Genomic DNA, 15230 nt, shown 5'->3' with positions numbered 1-15230 from the left:
AGAATAGAAAATATAAGTTAAATACTAAATAAAGTTGAAGTGTATGGAGGTAAATTTGTGTCTTTATTATTCAATCAAAAAAAAAAAAGTTGCTTCAATCAAAATATATATTTTCAATCGAAGAAAAATTCACTTCAATCAAAAAAAAAAATGTGTTTGAATGCAAAAATAAAATTGAAACTCCCCAAAATTTATATTTGAAAACTATTTTTCTTTGCTTGAAATGTTGTTTTTTTGTTTTTTAAGTCAAGGTTTTTTTTTTGATTGAAACAACATTTGAGATAAGTGATCGGTGGGATGCCGATGTCACACCCCCTTACCGGTGTCCTATATTCGGCTTGGACTCCAGCAGAGTCCGATGGCTGGATGGAGCCCTGGTGGCCATTATTCTTGCGTCATACTTTTATGCCATTGACGTAGTCACCTGCCACTCAAACACACAGGAACTGGTGTTGAAGTTGAATATTTGTGTCAAAATGATTCAATCGTAAAAAAGTGCCTTCAGAACTTTTTTCATTTAAAAAAAAAAAGTGCCTTCAAAGCTTTTTCCACTGAAAAAAGAAAGAGTTTAAAACTTTTTGCTTTTCAAAAAAAGTGACACTTCAATAAAAAATATATTTCAAATAAAAAAAAAATATGTTCAAAAAAATATATTTTTGCAAATTATTTTTTTCTTTAACTAAAAATAGTTTTTTGATTAAAGCAACTTTTATTGTGATTTTAATGATTTAGACACAAATGTCCTACCCCTAATACGGCTCAAACCCAAAAACGATTGCTTCAATCAAAGAAAACAGTTTGAATGAAAAATGAAGTGTTCAAATGCGAATTTGAGTCTCAAATATTTTTTCACATTCAAACCTTTTTTTCTACGCTTGAATTTTTAAAAATTTTTGATTGAAGTGATTTTTCTTTTGAAAAATATTTTTTTTGTTTGAAGCAACTTATTTTTTGATTGAATAATAGAGACACAAATGTCCTAGCCAAAATGTGGTCCAAAAGCAAAATTACATGTCTTCAATCAAAAATGTTGTTTCAATCAAAAAGAAACTTGACTTAAATTTAAAAAATATATATATATATGTTCAAAGAAAAATAGTTTTGAAATATATTTTGGGGAGTTTCAAATTTATTTTTGCATTCAAACACATTTTTTTAATTGAAGTGACTTTTTCTTCGATTGAAAATGTATATATTTTTGTTTGAAGCAACTTATTTTTTGATTGAATAATAAAGACACAAATGTCCTAGCCAAAATGTGGTCCAAAAGCAAAATTACATGACTTCAATCAAAAATGTTGTTTCAATCAAAAAGAAACTTGACTTAAATAAATTTAAAAAAAAATTCAATCAAAGAAAAATAGTTTTCAAATATATTTTTGGGAGTTTTAAATGTATTTTTGCATTCAAACACTTTTTTTTTTTTTTTTATTGAAGTGACTTTTTCTTCGATTGGAAAAAAATATATTTTTGTTTGAAGCAACTTATTTTTTGATTGAATAATAAAGACACAAATGTCCTAGCCAAAATGTGGTCCAAAAGCAAAATTACATGACTTCAATCAAAAATGTTGTTTCAATCAAAAAGAAATTTGACTTAAATTTAAAAAAATAATAATAATAAATTCAATCAAAGAAAAAAAGTTTTCAAATATATTTTTGGGAGTTTCAAATTTATTTTTGCATTCAAACACATTTTTTTTTATTGAAGTGACTTTTTCTTCGATTGAAAAAAATATATATATTTGTTTGAAGCAACTTATTTTTTGATTGAATAATAAAGACACAAATGTCCTAGCCAAAATGTGGTCCAAAAGCAAAATTGCATGACTTCAATCAAAAATGTTGTGAAGTTGAAGTGACTTTTTCTTCGATTGAAAATATATATTTTGATTGAAGCAACTTTTTATTTGATTGAAGCAACTTTTTTTGGATTGAATAATAAAGACACAAATCTTCCTCCATAGAAGTGCAGGTCTTGATAGTTAATCCCAACTCCGTTTTTTGAGTTACAACACTATTTCTTACAACGCTTGCTATTAATCTATCGCTCTTTTCAGCACACTTACTCAAACAAGCTAATTAAGACTGTAAAACGTTTCAAACATTGACATTACGACGCCGTTGTAGCCGAATTTAATATCGCTTGGATATTAAAATATTGATTTAGCGCTTAATCTCCTCTCTTAATAAAGCCCCGAATTGATTTTTTTATCCCCCCGCCGCTCCCGTTTCCATTGTTGTTGTTGTTCCTCGTCGTCCACTTTATAATTAATCTTACGCTCCGCTTGTATCCACGTGCTAATTTGTACTCGGATGCCAGATAAGAGTTATCGCAAAATTGTTCGAGCGTGTAGAGGGGGAAAAACGCTACGGCAATTACAAGCGGGCGCCTGCGATTTAACACGCGATAATCGCGCTAAGCGTTGGAAAAGATTAAAGCTTCCTGCGGTCCCTCCCAAAAAAAAATAAAAACGCTGCAAGGCATTCACTTGTTTTTCAATTTTTTGGTCATGTTAGTACAAAGTTTTGATTTTTACGCCAAGTCTGATTCAATACAAAGACGATGAATAACTCTGAAAATTATATTATACACTTGTTAAGATGTGTGTTGTCAAAAATCACCAGAAAACGATCGGTTCCCAATGTTCCCAAAAACCAGCAGGGACCATTTTTTGATAGCCCCCAAACAACTCGGTTCACCCAAAACCTCATGTTTTTATACCCAAAACACCCCCAGAAAACTTCATAAGATATCTAAACCCCACATTTTCTTCCCTGATTCACATCATTTATTCACCTATCAAAAAATTCACAAAAACAAGGCGAACAAATATTGTATTTAGTATTTGTCCAAAACATCCTGTTTCACCAAAAATGTGACAAAATACAACCCACAACACAAGATCCATAAAATGTTTTCCATTCACTCTTATTGATTTTCAATTCGGAACCACAAAAAAAATATCTATTGGTGGTCATTATTTTTGACATAAAAATGTGAGATTTTCAAAAGATTTCTAGTCCCATACGTTGGACCCCCAGACTCACATCATTTACCTAAAAAACAAAACAAAAAAAAAACTCATCAAAAAACTAGGGCTGTCAAAATTAACGCGTTAACGGGCATTAATTAATTTTTTAAATTAATCACGTTAAAATATTTGACGCAATTAACGCAGATGTCCCGCTCAGACAGATTTAAATGACAGTACAGTGAAACGCTCCCTTGTTGTTATGGAGTTTTGCCGCCCTCTGCTGGCGCTTGGGTGAATGACCATCTCCCATATTGCCTCAAACAGTGAGGCCGTTTATGGACATTAAGAGTGAAGAGAATGCCACCGGCCGCTTGGGGGCAGCGCCGTTCCATACTCATGTTATTTCTTCTCAACGTGGGAGAATTAGTAGTTGTGAGACGTTTATGCTGTATTCACAATGCAATGCAAATTGCTATTTGTGCTCCACACATATTTCGCTAAGTTTTCTTTCTTTTAGTGGCAATTATGTGTCTCTTGTTGTATTTTGGGTAAGATATGTACAGATATATGTTATACAGTAAAGGCGAGTGGACACAGGCGTTCTTTGGACCGCGCCGTTTATTGGCAACTCCTTCACAACAAACATACAGTGAGGAGAACAAGTATTTGATACACTGCCAATGGGTTTTCCCATTGGCAGTGTATCAAATACTTGTTCTCCCCTCTGTAAGTATCGTTTAGTGAAAGCACAACAAAAATAATATTCCTATTTCTCCCAAAAAAAAATAATGTTCACAAAAAGAGAAGCACTTCAGTCTATAGTAATGAGGCCCTATTCTGACATAGTTTAACAACAACGCAAAATGAACTGGCATTCCATATCAAAATAGCTATGCAAAATACACTCTTTGGCCACTCTATTTTTATTATTGTTATTTTTATTCTTCTTATTACTATATTAACTCTACTTTTGATTGAAAATTTTACAAATTTTATTAAAACGAAAACATGAAGAGGGGTTTTAATATAAAATTACTATAACTTGTAACTATAACATTTATCGTTTAAGAACTACAAGTCTTTCTATCCGTGGATCACTTTAACAGAAAGAATGTTAATGCCATTTGTGGATTCATTGTTACAATAAACAAATACAGTACTTATGTACAGTATGTTGTATGTATATATCCGTCGTGTGTCTTTCCATTCCAACAATAATTTACAGAAAAATATGGCATATTTTAGAGATGGTTTGAATTGCGATTAATTGTGATTAATTACGATTAATTAATTTTTAAGCTGTAATTAACTCGATTAAAAATTTTAATCGTTTGACAGCCCTACAAAAAACATCAATAATTATCTAAAACCAAGGCGAACATAGAGTGCAGTGTTTGTGCCACCCAAATTTGACAAAAAATATCCCGTTCATTTCCAAACAACATCAAAAATGACCCAGATAAAATTGTATTCCCTCATATTGATTTTAAACACGGACCCACAAAAAAATCTATTGGTGGTCATTGTTTTTGACCAAAATGTTTACTAAATTTCAAACGGTTTCTAGTCCCATGTTTTTCCCCTATGTTCACATCATTTATCTAAAAAAAAAAAAAAAAAAAAAAAACTCAAAAACATAAAAAAGTCTTCTAAAATCAAGTCAAACAAAGAGTGTATTCGTTTTTTGTAAAGCGTTTGTTCCACCAAAATTTGACAAAAATATCCCCATTCATTTCCAAACAACATCAAAATGACCCAAAGAAAAAATGTTACTAACTCACCCATATTGATTTTCAACCCGGACCCACAAAAAAATCTCTATGGTCGTCATTGTTTTTGACCAAAAATTGTGAGAATTTCAAAAGGTTTCTAGTCCCATACGTTGGACCCCCAGATTCACATCATTTACCTAAAAAAAAAAAAAAACCTCTAATCAAAAAACATCAATAATTATCTAAAACCAAGGCGAACATAGAGTGCAGTGTTTGTGCCACCCAAATTTGACAAAAAAGTCCCATTCATTTCCAAACAACATCAAAAATGACCCAGATAAAATTGTATTCCCTCATATTGATTTTAGACACGGACCGACAAAAAAATCTATTGGTGGTCATTGTTTTTTACCAAAATTTTTACTAAAATTCAAACGGTTTCTAGTCCCATGTTTTTCCCCTATGTTGACATCATTTATCTAAAAAAAAAAAAAAAAAGTCAAAAACATAAAAAAATCTTCTAAAATCAAGTCGAACAAAGAGTGTATTCATTTTTTGTAAAGCATTTGTTCCACCAAAATTTGACAAAAAAATCCCCATTCAATTCCAAACAACATCAAAATGACCCAAAGAAAAAATGTTATTCACCCATATTGATTTTCAACCCCGACCCACAAAAAAAAATCTCTATTGGTGGTCATTGTTTTTGACCAAAGATTGTGAGAATTTCAAAAGGTTTCTAGTCCTTATGTTTTCCCCCTAGATTAACATCATTTACGTAAAAAAAAAACAAACAAAAAAAAACAAAAACAAAAACATAAAAAATCATCTCAAATCAAGGTAAACAAAGAGTGTATTCAAAAGTTTTTGTTCCACCAAAATTTGACAAAAATATCCCTAATAATTTCCAACATCAAAAAGACCCACAGATACAATTACAATCACTCATATCAACGTGGACCCGCGATTTTTTTTTCTATTGGTGGTTATTATTTTTGATTTAAAAAAAAATATATATATATATATATATATATATATATATATATATATATATATATATATATATATATATATACTGTATATCTATATATCTAGTTCCTTATTTTTTAATCAGATGATTCACCTGTCAAATATCACAAAAAAACAAGGTGAACAAATATTGTATTTAGTTTTTGTCCAAAACATCCTGTTTCAGCCAAAATGTGACAAAAATAAAGTCAAAGTTTTGATTTTAACGCTGACTCTGATTCAATACAAAGACGATGAATAACTCTGAAAATTATATTATACCCTTGTTAAGATGTGTCTTGTCGAAAATCACCAGAAAACGGTCGGTTCCCAATGTTCCCAAAAACCGGCAGGGAACATTTTGATTGCCCCCAAACAACACAGTTCACCCAAAGCCTCATGTTTTTATACCCAAACAGCCTCAGAAAACTTCATAAGTTATCTAAGGCCCACATTTTTTTCTGAATCACACCATTCACCGATCAAAAAATTCACAAAAACAAGGCAAACAAATATTGTTTTTAGTTTTTGCCCAAAACATCCTGTTTCACCAAAAAATGTGACAAAAATATAACCCACATCATAGAGAAGATCCATGAAATGTTTTCCATTCACTCCTATTGATTTTAAACTCGGACCCACAAAAAAATCTCTGTTGGTGGTCATAATTTGTTTACCAAAAATTGTGAGGATTTAAAAAGGTTTCTAGTCCCATGTGTTTTTCCTCCTAGATTCACTTCATTTATATTTTTAAAAATCATCTAAAAATAAATAAATAAAATTAATAAATAAATATAAAAAATATAATTTAAAAAATCATCTAAAATCAAAGCGAACAAAAGGTGTATTTTGTTTTGCTCAGGGTTATTTCTTGTATTTTGGGTCACCTTTTATTGGATTGTGGGAATTTCCGGGCCACTTCCTATTGATTTCCAGTCACTTCCTATTGATTTTGGGGCAATTCACGGTCACTTTATGTATTTTGAATCACTTCTTGGGGACCCTGAATTGACCTAAAATCAACAGTAAGGGACTAAAAGTTAATAAGAAGTGGCATAGAGATTCCCCAAAACCAATAAGAAGTGACCCAAAATACAAGAAGTGACCTAAAATCAATAAGAAGTGTCCCGAGAATTCCCCAAAACCAATAAGAAGTCACTCGAAATACCTGAAGTGACCCTGAATTGCCCTAAAACCAACAGTGACAAAAAATTTGTAATGAAGTGGCACAGGAATTTTGCCAAATCAATGAGGAGGTGACTGAAAATCAACAAGAAGTGGCTCAGAAAACTCCCCAAACCATTAAAAAATGACCCAAAATGAAGGAAGTGACCTTGAATTGCCCTAAAATCAACAGTAATGGACCAAAACTCAATAGGAAGTGGCTCAGAAATCCCCCAGAACCAATAAGAAGTGACCCAAATAGAGGAAGTGACCCTGAGTTGCCCCAAAATCAACAAGAAGTAGCCTAAAATCAATAGGAAGTGTCCCGGGAATTCCCCAAAACCAATAAGAAGTCAGAAAACAAATAAGAAGACTCTGTATTGCCAGAAAATGAATAGGAAGTTACCTAAAATCAGTAGGAAGTGTCCCGGAAATTCCCCAAAACCAATAGGAAGTGACTCGCAATACATGAAGTGACTTTGAATTGCCCTAAAATCAATGCTAAGTGACAAAAAATGAATAAGAAGTGGCACAGAAATTCTACCAAATCAACAGGAGGTGACTGAAAATCAATAGGAAGTGGCTCAGAAACTTCCCAAACCATTAAGAAAATGACCCAAAATGCAGGAAGTGACCTTGAATTGCCCTTAAATCAGCAGTAAGGGACCAAAACTCAATAGGAAGTGGCATAGTGATTCCCCAAAATCAATAAGAGGTGAGCCAAAATACAAGAAGTGACCTAAAATCAATAGGATGTGTCCCAGGAATTCCCCAAAACAAATAAGAAGTGACTCGAAATACATAAAGTGACCCTGAATTGCCCTAAAACCAACAGTGACAAAAAAAAATTGATTAGAAGTGGCACAGAAATTCCCCCAAATCAACAGGAAGTGACTGAAAATCAATAGGAAGTGGCTCAGAAACTCCCCAAACCATTAAGAAATGACCCAAAATGAAGGAAGTGACCCTGAATTTCCCTAAAATCAACAGTAAGGGACCAAAACTCAATAAGAAGTGGCATAGAAATTCCCCAAAACCAATAAGAAGTGACGCAAAATACCAAAAGTGACCCTGAATTTCCCTAAAATCAACAAGAAGTGACCTAAAATCAATAGGAAGTGTCCCGGGAATTCCCCAAAACCAATAAGAAGTGACTCAAAATACATCAAGTGATCCTGAATCGCCCTAAAATCAACAGTAGGTGACCCAAAATTAATAGGAAGTGGCCCAGAAATTCCTCCAAATCAACAGGAGGTGACTGAAAATCAATAGGAAGTGGCTCAGAAACTCCCCTAACCATTAAGAAATGACCCAACATGCAGGAAGTGACCCTGAATTTCCCTAAAATCAACAGTAGGGGACCAAAACTCAATAAGAAGTGGCATAGAAATTCCCCAAAACCCAATAAATGACCCAAAATACAAGTGACCTAAAATCAATAGGAAGTGTCCCGGGAATTCCCCACAACCAATAACAAGTGACTCGAAATGCATGAAGTGACCCCGAATTGCCCTAAAATCAACAGTAAGTGACCCAAAATTAATGGGAAGTGGCCCAGAAATTCCTCCAAATCAACAGGAGGTGACTGAAAATCAATAGGAAGTGGCTCAGAAACTCCCCAAACCATTAAGAAATGACCCAAAATGCAGGAAGTGACCTCGAATCGCCCTTGAATCAACAGTAAGGGACCAAAACTCAATAGGAAGTGGCCCGGAAATTCCCCAAAACCAACAAGAAGTGACTCAAAATACATGAAGTGACTCTGAACTTCCCCAAAATCAACAGAAAGTGTCCCAGAATTGCCCCCAAACCACTTCAGTTAATTATTCCTCTTCATTCGACGCACATGAAGTACACCGACAGCGCTAAAGTTGTCATAGTGATATTGGCCTATGAATAAACAGGAACAACAACAGGTGGGCGTCAATGGCCTTGGAAGAGGTCTGCGCTTTATTGAGTGCCTCTCCGTTTTAAAACGCGCTCCCTTAAGTAGATTTAAACTTGTTCTTGGCATGTGTGGGCATTCTAAGTAGGGGATTCGCATATCAAAGTGCGCTTCAGTACCTCATTGTCATGGTCAATAAGAGCGCATTGACGCCATTGTGGGAGATTTTGGTTTTCATCCTCTCGGCGCGCAGGTCATCGCCGCGATGGAGTGCGGTTCAAAATGTTAAGTTCCGCTAAGTGGGTGTGCAAATGTGTTTAAAATGTCTGCTTGTGTTTGCATGTGTACCTGCGCGGGGTGATAAGGGGCTGCGCACCACCGCGTCCTTTGTTCCGGGAGAATTACTCGCTAATCCGACATGCCAGCGAAGGCAGGTTAAAGCTTGGTTTGGTGTTGCTGATTAAGTGGAAGGGAGGTGTTTTGGTTCTGTGGTTTGATGTGCTTGTTTTTCACAGGAGGGATTCATTGAAGCCATTGTGCAAAAGAATTATACAGTATGCATTAGGGGTGTATTGGTACTAGGCATGTGCCGGTATAAGAAAAATGTTGCAGTTTCACGGTATTGCAATTATAGCTCTAAAATGTATTATTTAGAGATGTATGGGTTAAGAAATATATATTTTTTTTCCCATTGAACAGGATTTTTATTTTTCACAACATATTTGCAAATTGGAACATCAACATGATTATAACGTTAAAACAAAATAAAGAAAAATGGTAGCTTTGTTGTGATGGTTGGTATTTAGTAGAGATGTCCCGATCAAGTCATTTTCAAAGTATCGGAATCGGCAAAAAAATATCGGCCATGCCTTTTTTTAATATATATATATTTTTTAATTAAATCGTTTTCTAATTGTATTTAACGTTACAGACATAATATGTTACACTCATCCAGAGTCTTTAGTTTAGGCTTAAGGTAGGGTTACCAATTTTATCCCGATAACAGCGGTAATTAGTTTTTTAAAAAATGTATCACGTTAAAATATTTAACACAATTAATGCATGCCCTGCACGACCCACTCACGCATTGTCGTGCTCAATCTGTAATGGCGTCGTTTTACCCACATAGAGAGACAAAAGGCAGCGTAAAATGAGTAGAGTGAATTTTGGCAGCCTTAGAAGCCTTTTTTTAATTGGCTAAAGCCTTACAATCTCTCTTCCCGCGTTTAGAAATATAATGGGAAGCAATGTGGGGAAGCAAGGTAACAATTGATCTTTTTCTTAACACCTTATGTTATTTCCCAACGCAGAGAAGATATATCAATTGGTAGCACTGCGCACAGTCATGGTTCCACTTCCCATCATGCATTTGGCCATGGCTACAGTATCATTTACTGAAAGCTCAACAAATACACTAGATGGTAATATTTAGTCACAATATACAAAGTCACATTTATACTTTAAGAATTACAAGTCTTTCTATCCGTGGATCCCTCTCACAGAAAGAATGTTAATAATGTAAATGCCATCTTGAGGATTTATTGTCATAATAAACAAATACAGTACTTATGTACTGTATGTTGAATGTATATATTCGAGTTTTGTTCATTTTTTTTCTTAATACATTGCCAAAATGTATATGATCGGGAAAAATTATCGGGAATGATTGGAATTGAATCGGGAGCAAAACAAAAAAGCCATCGGATCGGGAAATATCGGGATCGTCAGATACTCAAACTAAAACGATCGGGATTGGATCGGGAGCAAAAAAACATGATCGGAACAACCCTAGTATTTAGGTTAATTTGCTCCCAAAAACATATAAATTAGGGCTGTTAAACAAAATTTTTAGTCGAGTTAATTGCAGCTTAAAAATGAATTAATCGTAATTAATCACAATTCAAACCATGTATAAAATATGCCATATTTTTCTGTAAATTATTGTTGAAATGGAAAGATAAGACACAAAACTGATATATACATTCAACATACGGTACATAAGTACTGTATTTGTTTATTATAACAATAAATCAACAAGATGGCATTAACATTATTAACATTCTCTTAAAGCGATCCATGGATAGAAAGACTTGTAGTTCTTGAAAGATAAATGTTAGTACAAGTATAGAAACCCCCTCTCAATGTTTTCGTTTTATTAAAATTTGTAAAATTTCAATCAAAAAATAAACTAGTAGCTCGCCATTGTTGATGTCAATAATTACACCATGCTCACTCATGGTACTAACCCATAAAATCAGTTGGACCCCAAGCGCCAGCAGAGGTCGCCAAACACCAAAAAACAAGTAACAAGCGGACATTACATTGTACTGTCATTTTAATCTGTTTGAGCAGGGCATGTGCATTAATTGCGGCAAATATATTAACGTGATTAATTTTAAAAATTACCGCCCGTTAACGCAATAATTTTGACAGCCCTAGTATAAATACGTTCTATTTTTAATTGTTTCAGTGTCCCAAAGACGTATTTATCTTTTACATTTTTTTTCACAAGAGTCATCTGTGGGTTCTGATTTAACTTAGCTCCAAAGCACAACGCTGAAAATCCATTTTAAAGCAATAAAACTGGCCACTGGAGGGCAGTAGCGCATTTGGTAAGACCGGCAACCCGATTCCCCTAACCCTCTGTCAATGGAATGGCGAATTGGCCTTTTGGAAATGAATGGGAAATTTTGTTTATTAGAATTGAATGTGTTTTTGGTAAAATTTTGGCCGAACTCTGTCTTTTGCCTCAAGAAAAAAATAAAAGCCTGGTGTCCCTTAATGTCCACCATTTTTGATGTGTAAATGACATGATTTGGACAAAAACTGTAATCAGTGGGATGAAAAAGTATCTTAACCTTTTGGAATTTCTCACATTTGTGCATAAAATCACCATCAAATCTGATCTTAGTCAAAATCACACAGATGTAAAAAGAGTGATTTAATTAAAACCACCCAAACATTTATCGGTTTTCATATTTTAATGAGGATAGCATGCATACAATGACAGAAGGGAGAAAAATAAGTGAGTGAACCCTCTGCCTAAGGAGATTTAAAAAGCAAACAACCAAACAATTGAAATCAGGTGTGTGCCCAATTACTGATGAGGTGTTTAAAGCTGCCCTGCCCACTATAAAACACACACCTGGTAAGAATTGTCTTGATGAGAAAAAGAATTGTCTGATGTGCATCATGACTTGGGCAAAAGAGCTGTCTGAACTCTAAAAGTCTGGATGTTCATCAATCGACAGTCAGAGAAGTTGTCTCCAAATGGAGAGAGTTTTGCACTGTTGCTTCTCTCCCAAGGAGTGGGCGTCCATCAAAGATGACGCCAAGAGTTCAGCGCAGAATACTCAGAGAGGTAAAAAAGAACCATACAGTGTCTGCTAAAGATTTACAGAAATGACTGGCACAGTCCAATATTTCTGTGCACACATCAATTATATATAAAACTATGGCCAAGAATGGTGTTCATGGGAGGACGACACTGAGGAAGCCACTGCTGTCTAAAAAAAAAATGTTGCTCGTTTAATGTTTTCAAAAAGGAACTTAGACGCTCCACAGAAGTTTAGGCAAAATATTTTGTGGACTGATGAAACCAAAGTTGAATTGTTTTGGAGTAACGCTCAACATCATGTGTGGAGGAACAGCTCACCAACACCTCATCCTCACCGTGAAGCATGGTGGAGGGAGCATCATGATTTGGGGCTGTTTTGCAGCACCAGGGCCTGGACAACTTGCAATCATTAATGGAAGAATGAACTCAAAAGTTTATCAGGATGTTTTGCAGGAAAACCTGAGGCCGTCTGTCAGACAGTTGAAGCTTAAAAGAGGATGGATACTGCAACAACACAATGATCCAAAACACAGAAGTAAATCAATTTCAGAATGGTTTCAGAAGAACAAAAGACACGTTCTGGAGTGGCCAAGTCAAAGTCCAGACTTGAACCCCATTGAGATGCTGTGGCATGACCTAAAGAGAGCGATTCATGCCAGACATCCCAGGAATCTGACTGAACTACAGCAGTTTTGTAGAGAAGAATGGGCCAAGATCAGTCCTGATCAATGTGCCAGACGGCTCTGCAGCTACAGGAAGCGTCTGGTTGAAGTTATTGCTGCCTAAAGGGGGGCCACAAAATATTAAATGTTCACTTATTTTTCCCCCTTCTGTCATTGTTTGCATACTTTCCTCATTAACATATGAAAACCGATAAATGTTTGGGTGGTTTTAGTTAAAGCAGACTGTTTTTTCATCTGTGTGATTTTGACAAAGATCAAGATTTGATGGTGATTTAATGCAAAAATGTGAGAAATTCCAAAAGGTTCAGATACTTTTTCATACCACTGTATCTACAAAGCTAGTATATATATCAAAGCCATCGGTAAATAGAGCGGTATAGTGGGATCACATGAAAATAAGATACAAAAGCAAGCGATATTTCGCCTGCATGACTCATGAGCCCTTCCCTCACTCCCTGTCCTTCTCTCTCTCCGTCCTCAGCCATCCTCCCTTCCTTCCTGTCCGTCTCTTCCTCTTCTGTGATGTTTACATCCCTCCCACCGTCGCTCGTCCCTCCCTCTCGCTCTCTCGCTCCGTCGACCCTCGGCGTTCAGTCACAGCAGATGCCTGTGAAGCATCCGCGCCTTGCCTGTTGCTGCCTCCGAGCGCTCCACATGTGGACTTACTCTCGCTGAGGACAAACGCGGGACGCCTACATCTGGAGATTGTTGTTGATTGTCAAGATTTAAAAAAACAAAAGCAAAAGGGGAACTGGGATTCTTTGCCGTGTCCGTCTTTACGTGACCTCTCCTTTCATTCTGTGATCTTCTGGCTTGGTGGCGGCGTCTGAGCTTTTGCGTAAGTCGGCTTGCTGATTGTGGAGTATTTGGATAATCGTTTTCACTCCTGTTTTCACTCGTACGGTTGCTTTGGGTCAATATTTTGGTTGTTTGAATGAAGTACTTGGATATAATGAGGTCTGTGATTATTTGATACACAGTGCGGTCATGTATATCAATATTTAGAAGTTGCTACAATTTTCATCTTTTTGGGTTAAAATGATAGTTCAATTGATTTTAAATAAAAGCATGAGAATTTGAAGTATGAGTTTAGGAGATTTGTCTGACTAAACAAAACAAAAAAATGTGTATTTTATACAAGCATAAACCATAGCTTTGCCAGAATCTCTACCATTGACAGCAATAGATGTCCAATCCGTTTTGATTGTGACAAGGATTGGACGTCTATTGCAGTCAATGGGATTGGGTTAAACCAGGGGTCCTAATTGTTTTTTGCTTCAAGATCTACTTTTCAAGGAGATAACCTCCCGGAATCCAACTTTACCAGTAAAGGGGTGCCAAAAAAATTACTATTATTATGTTTTTTAAATGTACCGTAATTTTCGGACTATAAGGCGCACCTGACTAAAAGTCGCCACCCACCAAGTTTGACACAAATACGACATTTGTTCATAGATAATAGGGTTTATCCGATCATGTTATTTTGCTCCCGATCCGATTCCGATCGTTTTAATTTGAGTATCTCCCGATATTTCCCGATCCGATTGCTTTTTTTTTCGCTCCCGATTCAAATTTCAATCATTCCCGATAATTTTTCCCGATCATATACATTTTGGCAATGCATTAAGAAAAAATGAATAAAACTCGGACGAATATATACATTCAACATACAGTACATAAGTACTGTAGCATTTACATTAGGGCTGCAGCTATCGAATATTTTAGTAATCGAGTAATTGACTGAAAATTCTATCGATTAATCGGGTAATCGGATAAAACAAATATATTTTGAGGTGAAGAGCAATTATAAATATACATGAGAAAACAAGACATTTCATCTAATCTTGAACCATTTTCAGTCAATCAATGTCTTTATTTTCGATGTATATTGTTGAAAACAGCCAACAATTGCATCTCAGATGTAACTAGAATTAAAAAAAAAAAAAAGACTAATTCACTGCTTTCACTCAAAAAAACCTTTAGATCTTATTAATATATATATATATATATATATCTTACCTAAAAATGCCGTTACGCTTGATAAGACACATCACTTAAAAGTTAGGATTTTTTCCCACGTGTTTCAATTGAATTTCTCTTTGTTTTAAGTTAGTCTAAACTGTAAGTCCTGACAGGATTTTGGGTTTTTGCAGTGTTCAAAATAAATGTATGATACAGGCTGTATTGGAGCACATTAGGGACCAGTGCTACTAGGTGTTTTATCCAGCAATGACTACTGAGCTAAAATTGATAGTTAGCATGATGAAGTTTTTACTTTACACCCTCATCACTCCACAATGCTATGTTATGTTAAAGCCTGTATGTAAGACACGTTAGCCACGCATCGACAGTGGTCATAATTAATTGAAACCTAGCCCTCCGCAGGGCTAACGTTACATGATCTAGTAGCGACAGTAACATTAATCTTATTTATTAGCGCTTAGCGCTCTACTGCTTTAAGATG

At 35.1% G+C, this 15230-nt stretch overlaps 1 protein-coding gene across 8 annotated transcripts in view; it reads left to right on the top strand.

Moving 5' to 3' along the window:
• The window catches only part of inpp4b (inositol polyphosphate-4-phosphatase type II B), a 501746-nt gene that overhangs the window by 231212 nt on the left and 255304 nt on the right, over positions 1 to 15230 (top strand). The window contains exon 1 of one of the 8 annotated variants that reach the window (XM_057844288.1): positions 13097 to 13604. The exons of the other annotated variants lie outside the window; for them this stretch is intronic. The gene's annotated coding sequence lies outside the window, so the exon portion shown is untranslated. Of the gene's footprint in view, positions 1 to 13096; positions 13605 to 15230 lie in introns of those variants that run through there. 8 annotated transcript variants of the gene reach the window in all.

The sequence above is a fragment of the Corythoichthys intestinalis genome, chromosome 8 (assembly GCF_030265065.1).
Source record: "Corythoichthys intestinalis isolate RoL2023-P3 chromosome 8, ASM3026506v1, whole genome shotgun sequence".
Taxonomy (NCBI): domain Eukaryota; kingdom Metazoa; phylum Chordata; class Actinopteri; order Syngnathiformes; family Syngnathidae; genus Corythoichthys; species Corythoichthys intestinalis.
Note: the sequence above shows the minus strand (reverse complement) of the source record. Positions and strands in the feature narration are given on the sequence as shown.